The sequence below is a fragment of the Bos taurus genome, chromosome 21, assembly GCF_002263795.3.
Source record: "Bos taurus isolate L1 Dominette 01449 registration number 42190680 breed Hereford chromosome 21, ARS-UCD2.0, whole genome shotgun sequence".
Classification (NCBI taxonomy): domain Eukaryota; kingdom Metazoa; phylum Chordata; class Mammalia; order Artiodactyla; family Bovidae; genus Bos; species Bos taurus.
This window is the reverse complement of record NC_037348.1, coordinates 40,472,143-40,487,612: the sequence shown is the minus strand read 5'-3', so window position 1 is coordinate 40,487,612 and position 15,470 is coordinate 40,472,143. Positions and strand designations below refer to the sequence as shown.

The following is a 15,470-nucleotide window of genomic DNA, read 5'->3' as shown; positions in this document are numbered from 1 at the left end:
CTATTTTTCTGCTTTTTTAAAAAAAATCATGAGTTTTCTTTTTTCTAAACCCATATCTAAAATTTTGTCTCAAAAAATGATTATATTCCTTTTTTTTTTCTGATTCAGAACCTCAGAATCCATCCTCACATATACTCCTGCGGGTCTTTGGCAATATAATTTGGCAATATACTGCATTTTTTTTGGTGTATAAGCTTTTTATTCATGGGTTTAATTTCACAATAGTATCTTGGAGCTTGCTCCTCTGACACTGGTTATGAGCCTAAGGCATTAATGGTATTGGGAATAGGTTGTGAGAAAATTTATACTACCTTGCAAGGTAACTGCCCCCAGGCAACATGCTTACACAATTCTAGGAGGGCAGGAAAAGCTCATTAAGCACTGGTGGGAAAGCTTTTTCTTCCAGTAAGGGATGTTTAGTGACTTAAAGTATTCAAGATGCTCTGAGTTTTCAGGGGTTTCCCATTTGTCCCAATTACAACAGGAATTTCAGTGTCTTAACTTTCAACGAGCGACGTGGTACTGACTGAATTCAACGGATGCAATTCAAAAGCCACAGGATTAGACTGTTTATCTAATTTTCAGTTTCATCAGCTCTGTAGAGATGAGAGCTAATTTTAGGGTAATCATTTTGTCACCCTGACTTTTTGACTCTCTAAGCCTAAACACTTAAAAGCATAAATATGTCATTTCCTTTCTTTCAAAGCTCAGCACTTTTAGAAGTAGTTGACTCATGTTAAAACTCTTGCATTCTTCAGGCCCATTTTACTGTTCTAAAGCAGCAGCCATTCATTCTTCCCATTCCTGGCCTTTAATAGTCACTGTATTCCAGGTGCTCAGTGGCACAGATGATAAAATAAGGAATTGTTTCATTACAGTATGCACCAGGTACCAGTGCTTTTCTCGCTAAGATTAACTGGATCCTCCAAACCTTTACACTCAATCTGCCAGATAATGAATCCCAAATATCCATTTCCTTGAGGGTTCCTTGCATTTCTAATACAAAGTATTCTATTGTTAAGAATCTAAGTTTCAAGCAACAACATTCATTCTGCTTAATTTAAGCAGAAAAGGCTTTATTTATTTATTAAGGTACTAGATAGCTTTTACATTCATTAAGAGGGCTAGAAGAAGAAATGGGCTAACCTCACCAGGATGTTACCCATAGTCTATTACCAACTTCTGAACTCCTTTAAAAACAGGCCCAAGGGAAAAACTGCTTATGGCACTGCCAATTCCACAATCACTAGGAAAAAAAAAGAAAAAAAAAATGCTGCTCTTCAGAGCCTGTCCTTACTTAATTACTTCCAAACTGGAGACTCATGTGGATGCAAATGATTGCCGGTGTCTGGTTTTTAATTGGTATCCTGTACTTAGACTGTTTATATTTAACATAACTTTTGATATGTTAGGGATTTTTTTTTCAAGTTTTATTATTTGCTGTCTTTTTTTTATCCTTCTTCTCTTCTTTCATTATCTTCTTGTGAGTTACCTGAAGATTTTTGAGGACTCCATCTGGATTTACTTTAGTGTTTATTAATATATGATTTGTATAATTTTTAAAGTTATTTCCCTTGATCGTATGTACACACATAACTTACCATAACCTACTATTACTCACATGTTACTCCTCTGAGGGGAGTGTATGAGACTTACTTCCACATAGGTCCCTACATTCTCCCAACTTTTAAAATATAATTGTCTCAAGTATTTCCTCTATATTCATTGAGTACCATATCATATACTGTTATAGTTTTGACTTCAATCAAGTAAGATTTTAAAAACTCAGGACTCAGGACTCAAGTAATAGAGTCTATTATATCAATCCTTCCTCTTACCCATTCCAGTGTTCTTTCTGTTCTGAAATTTCGAGTCTTCAGTTACAACGTCGTTTCTTTTCAGAGAACTCCTTATAGCCATTTTTTACAGGTGGGTTTCTTGGAAACAAATTCTGTTTGTTTTTTTTTTTTAATTTATTAGGGTCCCCATACCCTCTTCATTCACGTTTTTGTAGCTAGCCTTTTATCAGCTTTAGTGAAGTATAATGATAAAATTATAAAATATTTAAAGCAAAGAATGCATGATTTGATAGATGTATATGTTGTGAAAAATTCCCACAATTGAGTTGCAATTCTCAATTGGAAAAAACCTTTCAGTGCTTTAAAAATGTTGTACTGCTTCCTCTGGCCTCCATGGTTTTTGATGAAAAATCTGCTGTCATTTGAAATTGCTTTTCTCCAAAGGTAAAGTGTCATTTCTCTCTGGATGCTTTCAAAATACTTTCTTTGTATTTACTTCACAGAAATTGAATTATGATATGTTTTGGTATGAAATTCTTTGGTTTTATTTTACCTGGGGCTCATTCAACTTCTTGAATCTATCTGTTTGTGTATTTCACCAAGTTTTAAAGGTTTTTAGCCATTATTTCTTTGAATACTTAAGTTTCGTTTTCTCTTTCTAAAAATTGTGTGATCGAAGTAGTAGCTCTTTTGAATTGTCCCAGCAGTCTGAAAATTTATTTTTTTGTTTAGTCCTTCTTTTCTTTGTTGTTCAACATAAATTGTCTTGATCTACCCTCGGGTACAATGATTCTAGCCTCTTTGATCTCCACTCTGTAACTGAGCCCGTTAAATAAGTTTTTATTTTTGATATTACATTCTTCAGTTCTATACTTTTCATTTGCTTTTTTAAAGTAATTTATTTTTTTTGCTGAGATTGTCTGTCTTTTCATTTGTTCCAACAAAATTTATAATAGCTTGTTGAAGCATTTTATAATGGTTGCTTTAAAATTCTTGTCAGATAATTCCAATATCTGATTATTTTTAGTATTGGAATCTATTGATCATTGTTTCTCATTCATGTGATTTTCCTGGTACAATGAGTGATTTTCTATCGTATCCGGGCTATGCTGGGTACTATTTAATCTTCTATTAGAAACTAATCTCCTGGTGAGATATAGCCCAAGAGTTGGCTGAATGTGTACATTCACCTTCCTGCTGGGCTTCACTGACACCACCCAGACAAAAAGAGGAGCACTGACTCACACTGCCTCATCTGTCACGCCAGAATTCTGTATCTAGTGAAAATGTCTTTTAGGAATTAAGGTGAATAAAAATAGTCTCCAGTGAAGGAAGACTAAGAGAAAATGGGAGTAGTCAATGGACTTGTTCTAAAAGAATTGCTAAAGGAAGCTCTTCAGACAGAAGGGAAATGATTCCAGAAGGAAATGTTAAACACTTGGAGAGAAGGAAGAGCAATTAAATCCATGGAGAAAGTTACACAGAAGCTGGGGTTGTGGGGGCAATAAGAGACAGTGGAGCCACACGAAGTGCAGGCCAGTGATAAGAATGTGAAACTTAGGGAGACAGGGTGAGGGCCTGAGCCAGCAGGCTCTGCAGGTAAGAGTGCAGGTAATGAAGAAGGTTGGGAGGGCACACAGAGATGGACCAGCAGGCTTTCTGGCCAAGGACACAGTGGTGCTGGTGGCACTGTGTGGAGGTGGAGGGCAAGCCAGCATAGTAGAGAGGCTGGTTACATTGGGAAAAATGAGTGATTTACTTGAGCAAATGAATAAAGATATTGAGAATGATGGGAACCAAGTTTTTCATGTTGAAGCCCACATTAACAAACTCAGAAAAGGAGAAAATTAGAAAACCATGAAAGGCAGAAAAGTGGATTATAGTTGAAGGTATCACAATAAACTGGAAAATTCTGAAAGAGGTTGGAATACCAGACCATCTGACCTGCCTCTTGAGAAACCTGTATGCAGGTCAGGAAGCAACAGTTAGAACTGGACATGGAACAACAGATTGGTTCCAAATAGGAAAAGGAGTACTTAAAGGCTGTATATTTAAGGCTGTCACCCTGCTTATTTAACTTATATGCAGGCTACATCATGAGAAACGCTGGGCTGGAGGAAGCACAGGCTGGAATCAAGATTGCCGGGAGAAATACCAATAACCTCAGATATGCAGATGACACCACCCTTATGGCAGAAAGTGAAGAAGAACTAAAGAGCCTCTTGATGAAAGTGAGAGAGGAGAGTGAAAATTTGGCTTAAAACTCAACATTCAGAAAACTAAGATCATGGCAACTGGTCCCATCACTTCATGGGCAAGAGACGGGGAAACGGTGAAAACAGTGGCTGACTTTATTTTCCTGGGCTCCAAAATCACTGCAGATGGTGACTGAAGCCATGAAATTAAAAGATGCTTACTCCTTGGAAGGAAAGTTATGACCAACCTAGACAGCATATTGAAAAGCAGAGACATTACTTTGTCAACAAAGGTCCATCTAGTCAAGGCTATGGTTTTTCCAGTGGTCATGTATGGATGTGAGAGTTGGACTATAAAGAAAGCTGAGCACCAAAGAATTGATGCTTTTGAATTGTGGTGTTGGAGAAGACTTTTGAGAGTCCCTTGGACTGCACAGAGATCCAACCAGTCCATCCTAAAGGAAATCAGTCCTGAATATTCATTGGAAGGACTGATGCTGAAGCTGAAACTCCAATACTTTGGCCACCTGATGCGAAGAACTGACTCATTGGAAAAGACCCTGATGCTGGGAAAGATTGAGGGCAGGAGGAGAAGGGGACAACAGAGGATGAGATGGTTAGATGACATCACTGACTCAATGGACATGGGTTTGGGTGAACTCCGGGAGTTGGTGATGGCCAGGGAGGCCTGGCATGCTGTGGTACATGGGGTCGCACAGAGTCGGACACAACTGAGTGACTGAACTGAACTGATTAATGTGAATTCATTGTTTTATAATATATACTGCTACTGCTACTGCTAAGCCGCTTCAGTCGTATCCGACTCTGTGTGACCCCATAGACGGCAGCCCACCAGGCTTCCCCATCCCTGGGATTCTCCAGGCAAGAACACTGGAGTGGGTTGCCATTTCCTTCTCCAATTCGTGAAAGTGAAAAGTGAAAGTGAAGTCACTCAGTCGTGTCCGACCCCCAGTGACCCCATGGACTGCAGCCTACCAGGCTCCTCCGTCCATGGGATTTTCCAGGCAAGAGTACTGGAGTAGGGTGCCGTTGCCTTCTCCGATACAAACGAGTATAAATAGTTATAGAAGTATGAGTGTATTTATGCTGCTGCTGCTGCTGCTAAGTTGCTTCAGTTGTGTCAGACTCTGTGCGACCCCATGGACTGCAGCCTACCAGGCTTCTCCGTCCAGGGATTTTCCAGGCAAGAACACTGGAGTGGGTTGCCCATTTCCTTCTCCAGAATGTATTTATACTCATGTGTATATATATATATATATAATGTGTATATAAATATATACATAATGTATTTCCTAGCTCTGTCTGCTAAGAAAGACTAGAGGGAATGACCCAATGGACACTACCAGACAGGGCCCTAATCTTGATTTCTAGCAACTTATTCTGCACTAACAGAACCAGAACTTCTTGGAGAAATAACTAATTCCAGGGCTGAAGATGGAGGAGAAAGTGAGCCTGGATTATCTTCTTGTGCCAGAAGACTAGTCAATGAGCAGGATACACCAGAAGGACTCAGGCATCGACTGGAAAGGATTCACTGGCCAAGTACAAGAAAATTTGAGCATCAGACTAAATAATAATAAAGAAAAGGTTTCAGTATCATAAAGAAATAAGAAAATCCATGAGCTCACAGTCATAAATTTTAAAAAATTGAATAGAGTACCTTCTAGGACAAAAGAAAACATGACTAACAGTGAGCTTTATTAAATCCCTTGAGAGGAAACCTCCATTAGTGTAGTGCAGTCGCTCAGTCGTGTCCAACTCTTTGCGACCCAATGGACTGTAGCCCACGAGGCTTCACTGTCGGTGGAATTCTCTAGGCAAGAATACTGGAGTGGATTGCTATTTCCTTCTCCAGGGGATTTTCCTGACCCAGGGATCGAACCTGGGTCTCCAGCATTGCAGGCAGATTCTTTACCATCTGAGCCACAAGGGAAGCCAAAACTTCCATTAGAGGCACGTAAGTTCTTTTCCATAAATGTTTAAACCTCCATTAAAGGCGCATGAAAACTTATGCAGAACTTCCTGAGGTCTCCAGAGCTGAGATAAACTTTTACATCTTCGATTTGAAGTTGGCAAAATGTGACAAACACATCCATTTATCACTCTTTAATATATATGAATTTTATTGAGAAAGAAAATTCAGCTCTTTAAGAAGCTGATTTTGTAGGGTTTTTTCTAGTTTTCTGTTTTCTGCTTTTTATTATTTCCTTTCTTCTGCTTGCTTTGGATTTATTTTCTTGTTTTTCTAGATTCCTGAGCTTGGAGTTTAGATTATTGCTTTGAGATTTTCCTCTTTTCTAACATATACCTTTAGTGCTATAAATCTCTCTCTCAGCAATGCTTAAGCTGTATCCAACAAATTGTTAGATATAGACATTTTTTAAAAAACTTAAATCAGTATGCTTCTTGATCTCCCTCACTTGTTTGGTTTCCGAGTATTGTGAACTTTTCATGGTATTATTCTGTAATTGATTTCTAGTTTGATTCCATTATATCAGAGAATGCCATCTGTGTGATTTTGATTCTTTTAAGTTTGTTGAGCTGTGTCTATGGCCTAGGACATGGTGGATCTTGATAAATGCCCTATTAATATTTTAAATATTTCAGAAAACTAAGATCATGGCATCTGGTCCCATCTCTTCATGGGAAATAGATGGGGAAACAGTGGAAACAGTGTCAGACTTTATTTTTTGTGGCTCCAAAATCACTGCAGATGATGACTGCAGCCATGAAATTAAAAGACGCTTCCTCCTTGGAAGGAAAGTTATGACCAACCTAGATAGCATATTCAAAAGCAGAGACATTACTTTGCCAACAAAGGTTCGTCTAGTCAAGGCTATGGTTTTTCCAGTGGTCATGTATGGATGTGAGAGTTGGACTGTGAAGAAGGCTGAGCGCCGAAGAATTGATGCTTTTGAACTGTGGTGTTGGAGAAGACTCTTGAGAGTCCCTTGGACTGCAAGGAGATCCAACCAGTCCATTCTGAAGGAGATCAGCCCTGGGATTTCTTTGGAAGGACTGATGCTAAAGCTGAAACTCCAATACTTTGGCCACCTCATGCGAAGAGTTGACTCATTGGAAAAGACTCTGATGCTGGGACGTATTGGGGGCAGGAGGAAAAGGGAACGACAGAGGATGAGATGGCTGGATGGCATCACTGACTCGATGGACGTGAGTCTGAGTGAACTCCAGGAGTTGGTGATGGACAGGGAGGCCTGGCATGCTTCGATTCATGGGGTCGCAAAGAGTCGGACACAACTGAGTGACTGAACTGAACTGAACTGAATATTTTAAAAGAATGTGTACTCTGTTCTTGTTGGGTAGAGTGTTTTACAATTGTGAATTCATTGTTGTTGGTTGATAGTATTGTTTATTTCTTTTATATACTTGATGATTTTCTGCCTAGATGTTCTATCATTTCTTAAGAGTGGGATATTGACATCTCCAGCTCTCTAAGTGTGAATTTGTCTATTTCTCCTTTCACTTTTATCAGTCCTCTTACCCTACTCATTTTGCAGTTCTGATGTTTAGACCCTCCACCTTTAGGACTGTTATGTCTTCTTAGTGGACTGACCTTTTTATTATTATGTAATGTCCCTCTCTGTCCCTGGAAATTTTTTTCACTTTTAACTCTAAGTGACCTGATATCAATATAGTCCCTCTTTCTTTTCATTAATGTTTGAATAAGATATCTTTTCCATCCTTTTACTTTATATTTTTCTATAGTATTATAACTAAGTCAGTTTTGTAGATAGCCTATATTGAGTGTTGATTTTTAATTCACCCTGCCTATCTCTTGTCTTTTAATTAGTATATTTAGACAAACTACATTTAATGTAATTACTGATACATTAGGGTTTACATTTTCCATTTTATTTCTCATTTTCCGTTTTTCTTTTCCATTTTATTCCTGCTGTCCTGTGTGTTACCTAAACTTTAAAAAATAACTTTATTTTGATTTATCTGAATAAAGTGTTTTTAAGTGTATATATTTGTAATTTTAGTGGTTGCATTATATTTTATACTATACATGCATAACTTATACAGTATAATGGTATCAGCCTTTTGATACCAAATACCAAATGATACCAAATGATACCACTGATACTCAAATGATACCAAATACCAAATGATACCATTGATACTCAAATGAAGCACTTCACTTCATTTGAGTGAAGTGTAATAAACTTGAAGTGAAGCGAAGTGTTAGTTGCTCAATTGTGTCCAACTTTTTGCAACCCCATGGACTGTAGCCCACCAGGCTCCTCTGCCCATGGAGTTCTCCAGGCAGGAGTGGGTAGCCACTCCGTTCTGTAGGGGATCTTCCCAACCCAGGGATTGAACTTGTGTCTCCTGCATTGGCAAGTGGGTTCTTTATCTTTGAGTCACCTGGGAAGCCCTTCCTTTAGTACTTAAACAATGTTGTGCTTCTTTCTTCTAGCTTCCATGGCTCCTAAGGAGAACCCACTATCAATTGAATCATTTTTCTCCTAGAGGTGAGGTATCATTTTTCTCTGCTTTCAAGATATTTTGTCTTTAGTTTTCAGAGGTTTGATTATAATGTGTCTTGGTATGAAATTCCTTGGGCTTATACTTTTAGGAATTTGCTTAGTTCCTTAAATTTGTAGGCTTATGTCTTTTGCCAAATTTGGGAAACATTCAGCCGTCATTTCTTTGAATACTTCTCAAGATCTACCTTCTTCTCTCCATATGTGACTCCATTGAATAAACGTTAGATCTTCCTCTCTTTTCATGGATAACTTAGTCTCTGTTCATTTCTTTGTTTCAGTCTGTATTTCCTCTGGTTTAGACTGGGTAATTTCTATCTTCAAGCACACCAGTTCTTTCCCCTGACCTTTTTAATTCTGCTAAGTTCATTCAGTGAAAGTTTACTGGATATTCAGTTAATGTTTCTTTCAGTTGTAAAATTTTCATTTTTCTTTCTCCTCTTCTTCCTCCTCATTGTTCTTCTTTTATTGTTAAAGCTTTCTGTTTCTTTTTGAGTCTTTCTATTTTTTTCTTTTGTTTCAAGCATATTTTTAGTTGTTCATTGAAGCCTTTTTATAGTGTCTCATTTAAAAATCATTGCCAGATACTTTCAGTATCTTTGACATCTGGGTGGCATTATCTGTTTATTTTCTTTTCTCGTTTATGTTAGGGTTTCCTGATGCTAGCTATGACAGTGATTTTTAGTTGTATCCTGGACATTTTGAGTATTGTGTTAGGATACTCTGGATCTTATTTAGATCTTCTATTTTAGCAGACCTCCTCCGGCACTGTGTGAGAAGAGGGAGAGGCAGTGTAATTACTGCTAGGTAGAGGTGGACGTTCGATTCCCTGGTCAGTCTTCACTGTTACTACAGTGAGGAGGCTTACCTCATTGCTGGATGGGTGTGGAATTTCACTCTTCACTAGGCTTCTGCTAGTGCCACTGTAGCAGTAGGGAAAGGGATGCCTCATTACCATTCAGATGGTATGGAAGTCTAGGCTCACCATGTGCTCTCTACTGATAGGAGATTGTGGAGAGCTGGAAGAAGAGAAAATCCAAGCTCTGCATTGGCTTCCTCTGATATCATTCCAGGGGTAGAATGGTGGATATTTTATGTGTACTGGGAGTGTTTCTTGTTACAGTGGGGTGATGAGAGTTGAAGTCTAGGCTTTCTGCTCAGCCTTTAATGATGGATGTGGATCACAGGTTTTCCATGGTGTTAGACTAGAATAAGGCAGTTATTATCTCAGAATTTGCTGTCTCATTGGGCTTCTACTTTCCTGGTCTTTTGGCGACAGAAAGCAGGCTTTCCTTTGGGCTGTTATGTTTATATCTATTGGTATTTCCAGGCTGGAGGCCTCTCTAGCACCCAGTCCAGATGTATGAGGCAATAAAACGACAGTGAACTGAATTTTGTGTTATTTCTTGGCTGTCAAAATACCTAGTTGGCCTGTTTTCTTCTCCCTACTTTACAGAGTCCCCCTTTGTTTCATTAATATATGATGTTCAGGGGTTTTAGTTGTAGCAAGAAAACTATAGAATAAGTGTTATCCAGACCTGGAAGTCCTGTTTGTAAATGCTCTTTTGAATTTCTATTTTTGTATACATTTTACACTAATCATATAACATTAATATAAGTATACATATATTAAGTTACAAGTAAGTATGCAACCACATGTATAGAAGGTACATGCCCTTCTACTATGTACTAATGGAGTACATAGCCGAATTCAGATTGCAGACCACTGGTGGGATGAAAGCGCTGCAGCATGAAGGCACTCTTTCCTTGGCCCTTCTACTAACTTATATGACCTAGAGTATTCCTTTTTTAACCTCTAAAATGAAGCAATTGGGTAAAGTTGAAGTTTGTCAGTCGTGTCTGACTCTTTGTGACCCCATGGACTATACAATCCATGGAATTCCCCAGGCCAGAATACTGGAGTGGGTAGCCATTCCCTTCTCCAGGGGAACTTCCCAACCTAGGGACTGAACCCAGGTCTCCCACATTGCAGGCGGATTCTTTACCAGCTGAGCCACAAGGGAAGCCCAATTAGGTAGGATGGTCTATAATACCACTTCTACCTCTAAAACTCTTCAAATAAAACCAGCTAGTATCAATTCTTGCCTGGAAAATCCCATGGACGGAGGAGCCTGGTAGGCTGCAGTCCATGGGGTTGCTAAGAGTTGGACATGACTGAGCAACTTCATTTTCACTCTTCACTTTCATGCATTGGAGAAGGAAATGGCAACCCACTCCAGTGTTCTTGCCTGGAGAATCCCAGGGACGGGGAAGCCTGGTGGGCTGCCGTCTATGGTGTCACACAGAGTCGGACACGACTGAAGCGGCTTAGCAGCAGCAGCAGCAGCAGCAGTATCGATTCTAAAAGATGTAAAATACCACATGAAAATCGTTTCCCTCTTTCTTTTTTTTTTAAAATTATATGACATTTTTATTTTAGGATGAAAAAACAAAAATGAGAAAACAAACAACAAAAAACTTGAAATAGGCTTGTCAAATGATGTAAATTCATCCCTTCCATGGAAGCAGAAGGTAGATCAGTGCAGGTTATACTCAGGCCTCATACATCCTGCTTCACTACTGCTTGCGCTCTGCTGGGTTTTGATCCTTCTTTGGGTCATAGTCTGGATCATTTTCCTCATCTCCTTCTTCTTCCCCTTCCTCATCCGCTTCTTCACCTTCTTCATCATAATCGTCATCATCTTCAATAGCTTCTCCAGTAAAGCATAACACTGATCTTGGGATTATATGCTCACGTAAAAAGTGACCAATTTCAAAGTCTGCAGTGAGGATAGCTTCAGAATCATCATCCACATCTCCACTCTCAGGAACTTCGGGAGGGGCAAAAAAATTAAAGAAAGAGTCATTAGAAACTGTTTTGGTCACAGTACGAACTGTCCCATGTCCCTTGTGTTTCTGCTTCTTCTTAATCATTTTCAAAGTGACATTCTTCCCTTTTTTCCAGTCTATCTGGCACCCTGTACAACCCATAATTTCCGGTCCATCAAAAGAAAAGGGATCAGAATCATCTGGTTCTGACCTCATCCTGTATGTCTTTGTCAACACTTCATTTGTGATATATTCATTGGGTTCAAAGTGAAATTCTAAGACAAAACTCATAGGTTGACCAGCATCTGAGAACTTCACTTTAATATCTTTCAAGTGCTTCAGAATAGGCTCATCATGTTCCTAAACCATATCACTGAGCAAGTCAACATTCTTAAAAACGGTCAACCAAAACTCAGGAAGTCCCTTGGGATCTTCTTTTTCTTCATCCTTTTTCTCATCTTCAATCTTGGCCTTTTCTTTTAGCTCTTCCGAAATTTCATCTTCCTCATCTGGTTTCCATTCACATTCTTCTTCCGTAGGTTCATAAATGGCATTAATGATCACAAATCGTTTATCAAACAGAGGCTGATAAAGAACAGCGTACTTTTCTTTCAAGATCATGAACTTCCTCATAGAATTTGGCTTCTATCTGTGCACATTTAACTTGAAGGTTTTTGAGAGCATTCACTCGTCTTTTAACTACCCTAGGCAAGTTGTCGATGTGCGCCATGTTGTACAAATGCCAAGTATCGGTGGCGAGGGTGGGGAGCCGAGCGGCGGAGCTGCGCAGGCAGTGAGTGACTCAGGGCTGCGGCGGGAGGAGCAGGAGGCGGCACCGTGAGCAGATGACACTAAAAGAGCCGTTTCCCCTTTTCATATTTTATTTAAAGCACTTTTTAAATCCTGAAAAGTATTCATTCCCTCAGGGATAAGCTTTTATCCAATTTGTAATTACAGTAATAATTAAGATTGATATCAAAAACAGCAAAATTAATTTTCTTAAAAAGAGTCTATTATTCTATTCAGTAGGTTGTCTTGTTTCATCGATGGTTAACTTTGCTGTGTGAAAGCTTTTAAGTTTAATTAGGTCCCATTTGTTTATTTTTGCTTTTATTTCCTTTGCTTCTGGAGAAGAGATCCAAAAAAAAATTGCTTTGATTTATGTCAAGGACTGTCCTGCCTTTTTTTTCCCTCTAATTTTATAGTATCCAGTCTTACCTTTAGATCTTTAATCCATTTTGAGTTTATTTTTGTATATTTTTATTAGATCATGTTCTAATTTCATTCTTTTGTATATAGCTGTCCAGTTTTCCCAGCACCGCTTATTGAAGGGACTATCTTTTCTCCATTCTATATTCTTGCCTCTTTTATTATAGATAAATTAACCACAAGTATCACACTGTTTGGTGACCCTAGCTTTGTAGTACAATCTGAAGACAGGGAGCATGATTCCTCCAGCTTCTGATATTTGCAAATGATATGATTGATAAGGGATTCATATCCAACATATATAAACAGCTCATACAACTCAACATCAAAAAACTAAACAAGCTGATTTACAGTGGATAGAAGAACTGAATAGACATTTTTCCAAAGAGGAAATTCTGGTAGCCAACAGCCACATGAACAGATCAAGAACTCAGCATCGCTAATCACCAGGGAAGTGCAAATCAAACCTTCACACTGGTCAAAATGGCAATCACCAAAAAAACACAAATAACAAACGTTGGCAAGGATGTAAAGCAAAGGGAACCCTCTGGCACACTGTTGTGCATGTGTGCTCAGTAGCTTCAGTTGTATCCAACTCTTCACGGCCCCATGAACTGTAGCCCGCCAGGCTCCTCTGTCCATGGGGTTCTCCAGGCAAGAATACTGGAGTGGATTGCCATGCCCTCCTCCAGGGGATCTTCCCAAAGCCAGGGATCTCTTATGTCTTCTGCATTGGCAGACGGGTTATTCACAAGGAGCGCCACCTGGGAAGTCCCATACACTATTGGTGGAATATAAATTGGTGCAGCCACTGTAGAAAGCAGTATGGAGAGTTCTCAAAAAACCTAAAAATGGAACCACCATATGACCCAGTAATTCCACTCCTTGGTGTGTATGTGGGGGAGGAAAACCCCACTAATTCGAAAGGATCCATGCACCCCAGAGTTCCTAGCAGCATTATTTTCAATTGCCTTGGTGTGAAATCAACCTAAGCATTCATGGACAGATGAATGGATAAAGAAGATGTGGCATGGAGTGGAATATATATAAAGGAATTCTACTCAGTGATAAAAAGAATGAAATTCTGCCGTTTGCAGCACCAGGGATGGACTTGGAGGAAGAGAGCTACTGTATGATGTCACTTATATGTGGTTTCTAAAAAGTACAACAAGCTAGTGAATAAGAAAAAAAAAAAGAAGCAGACTCACAGATACAGAGAACAAACTGGAATTACCAATGGGGAGAGAAATGGAAGACAGGCAATATGGAGGTAGGGGAAAACAGAGTTATTACGGGATTCCATTAAATCATGTGTGTGAAACCTTTGAAAATTGTTAAGCACTGTAGAATTTAAAGAGTCTCTCATTCAACTAAAAAAAGAGAAAAATTAAAGAGTCTATTATCCTAATTATCTGTGAATTGTTAAGTTCAGGGTTATATTATCTTATTAAGTAATTTCATATTTTTCCTTGACATTTTTCAGTAACATGCTCCCCTCCCACACTTTTCTGATTAAATTAAAAAGGTCAAACATCAGAAAGAGAGGCTATTGTACTGTATGTCTAGTGGTCCAAGAAAAGAGACTTTTGTTTTTTGGCTCTGTATGTACACATGAAACATATTCATTCTATCCTAACGTATTATGTGTGATTGTGTTAGTTTGCTAGGTCTAGCATAGCATAATACTGTAGACCGGATCGCTTAAGCGATATGAATTTATTTTCTCACACTTATGGAGCTAGATGGCTGTTCTCTTGCTACCACTTCACATGGTGGTACCTCTGGGCATGAATGCTCTGTAGATCTTTCTACTTAGGACTCTTCTTGTTAGGACTCCAGTCTGATTGGATTAGAGGCTTCCCTAAAGGCTTAATTTTTAACTGTAAGGCCCTACCTCTAAATGCAACCACATCCTGAGGTCCTGGGGGTTAGGGCTTCAATATAGGGATTTTAATGGGAAACAATTCATCCCATAACAAGTACATTCACCATTCTGCCATTAAAAAGTAAATTCTTTAAGATTTTGAGATTATACCCAAAAGGGCTATTTTGTAATGACCCTAGTTTTAGTTTTGCTAATACAATACTGGAATGTATGTGTATGTGTCTGTGTATGTGACATATTTATTCCAAAGAAGCTAGCTTTCCTCAGATTGTTTCAAGGCTATGGACGGTCAAAATGCTCCACAAACATGCAGTTTAACAGTGACTACTGGTGAACTGCCGTCTATGGAGTCGCACAGAGTCGGACATGACTGAAGTGACTTAGCAGCAGCAGCAGCAGCAAAAACATAGGTCAACATTCAGAAAACTAAGATCATTGCATCTGGTCCCATCATTTCATGGGAAATAGATGGGGAAACAGTGGAAACAGTGTCAGACTTTATTTTTGGGGGCTCCAAAATCACTGCAGATGGTGATTGCAGCCATGAAATTAAAAGACGCTTACTCCTTGGAAGGAAAGTTATGACCAACCTAGACAGCATATTCAAAAGCAGAGACATGACTTTGCCAACAAAGGTTCATCTAGTCAAGGCTATGGTTTTTCCAGTTGTTATGTATGGATGTGAGAGTTGGACTGTGAAGAAAGCTGAGTGCCTAAGAATTGATGCTTTTGAACTGTGGTGTTGGAGAAGACTCTTGAGAGTCCCTTGGACTTCAAGGAGATCCAACCAGTCCATTCTAAAGGAGATCAGTCCTGGGTGTTCTTTGGAAGGACTGATGCTAAAGCTGAAACTCCAATACTTTGGCCACCTCATGTGAAGAGTTGACTCATTGGAAAAGACTCTGATGCTGGGAGGGATTGGGGGCAGGAGGAGAACGGGACGACAGAGGATGAGATGGCTGGATGGCATCACCGACTTGATGGACATGAGTTTGGGTGATCTCTGGGAGTTGGTGATGGACAG

At 39.1% G+C, this 15,470-nt stretch overlaps 1 pseudogene; it reads right to left on the bottom strand.

Moving 5' to 3' along the window:
• Positions 1–10,995: 10,995 nt before the first annotated feature.
• Positions 10,996–12,097, bottom strand: LOC784193 (nucleosome assembly protein 1-like 1; annotated as a pseudogene).
• Positions 12,098–15,470: the final 3,373 nt, after the last annotated feature.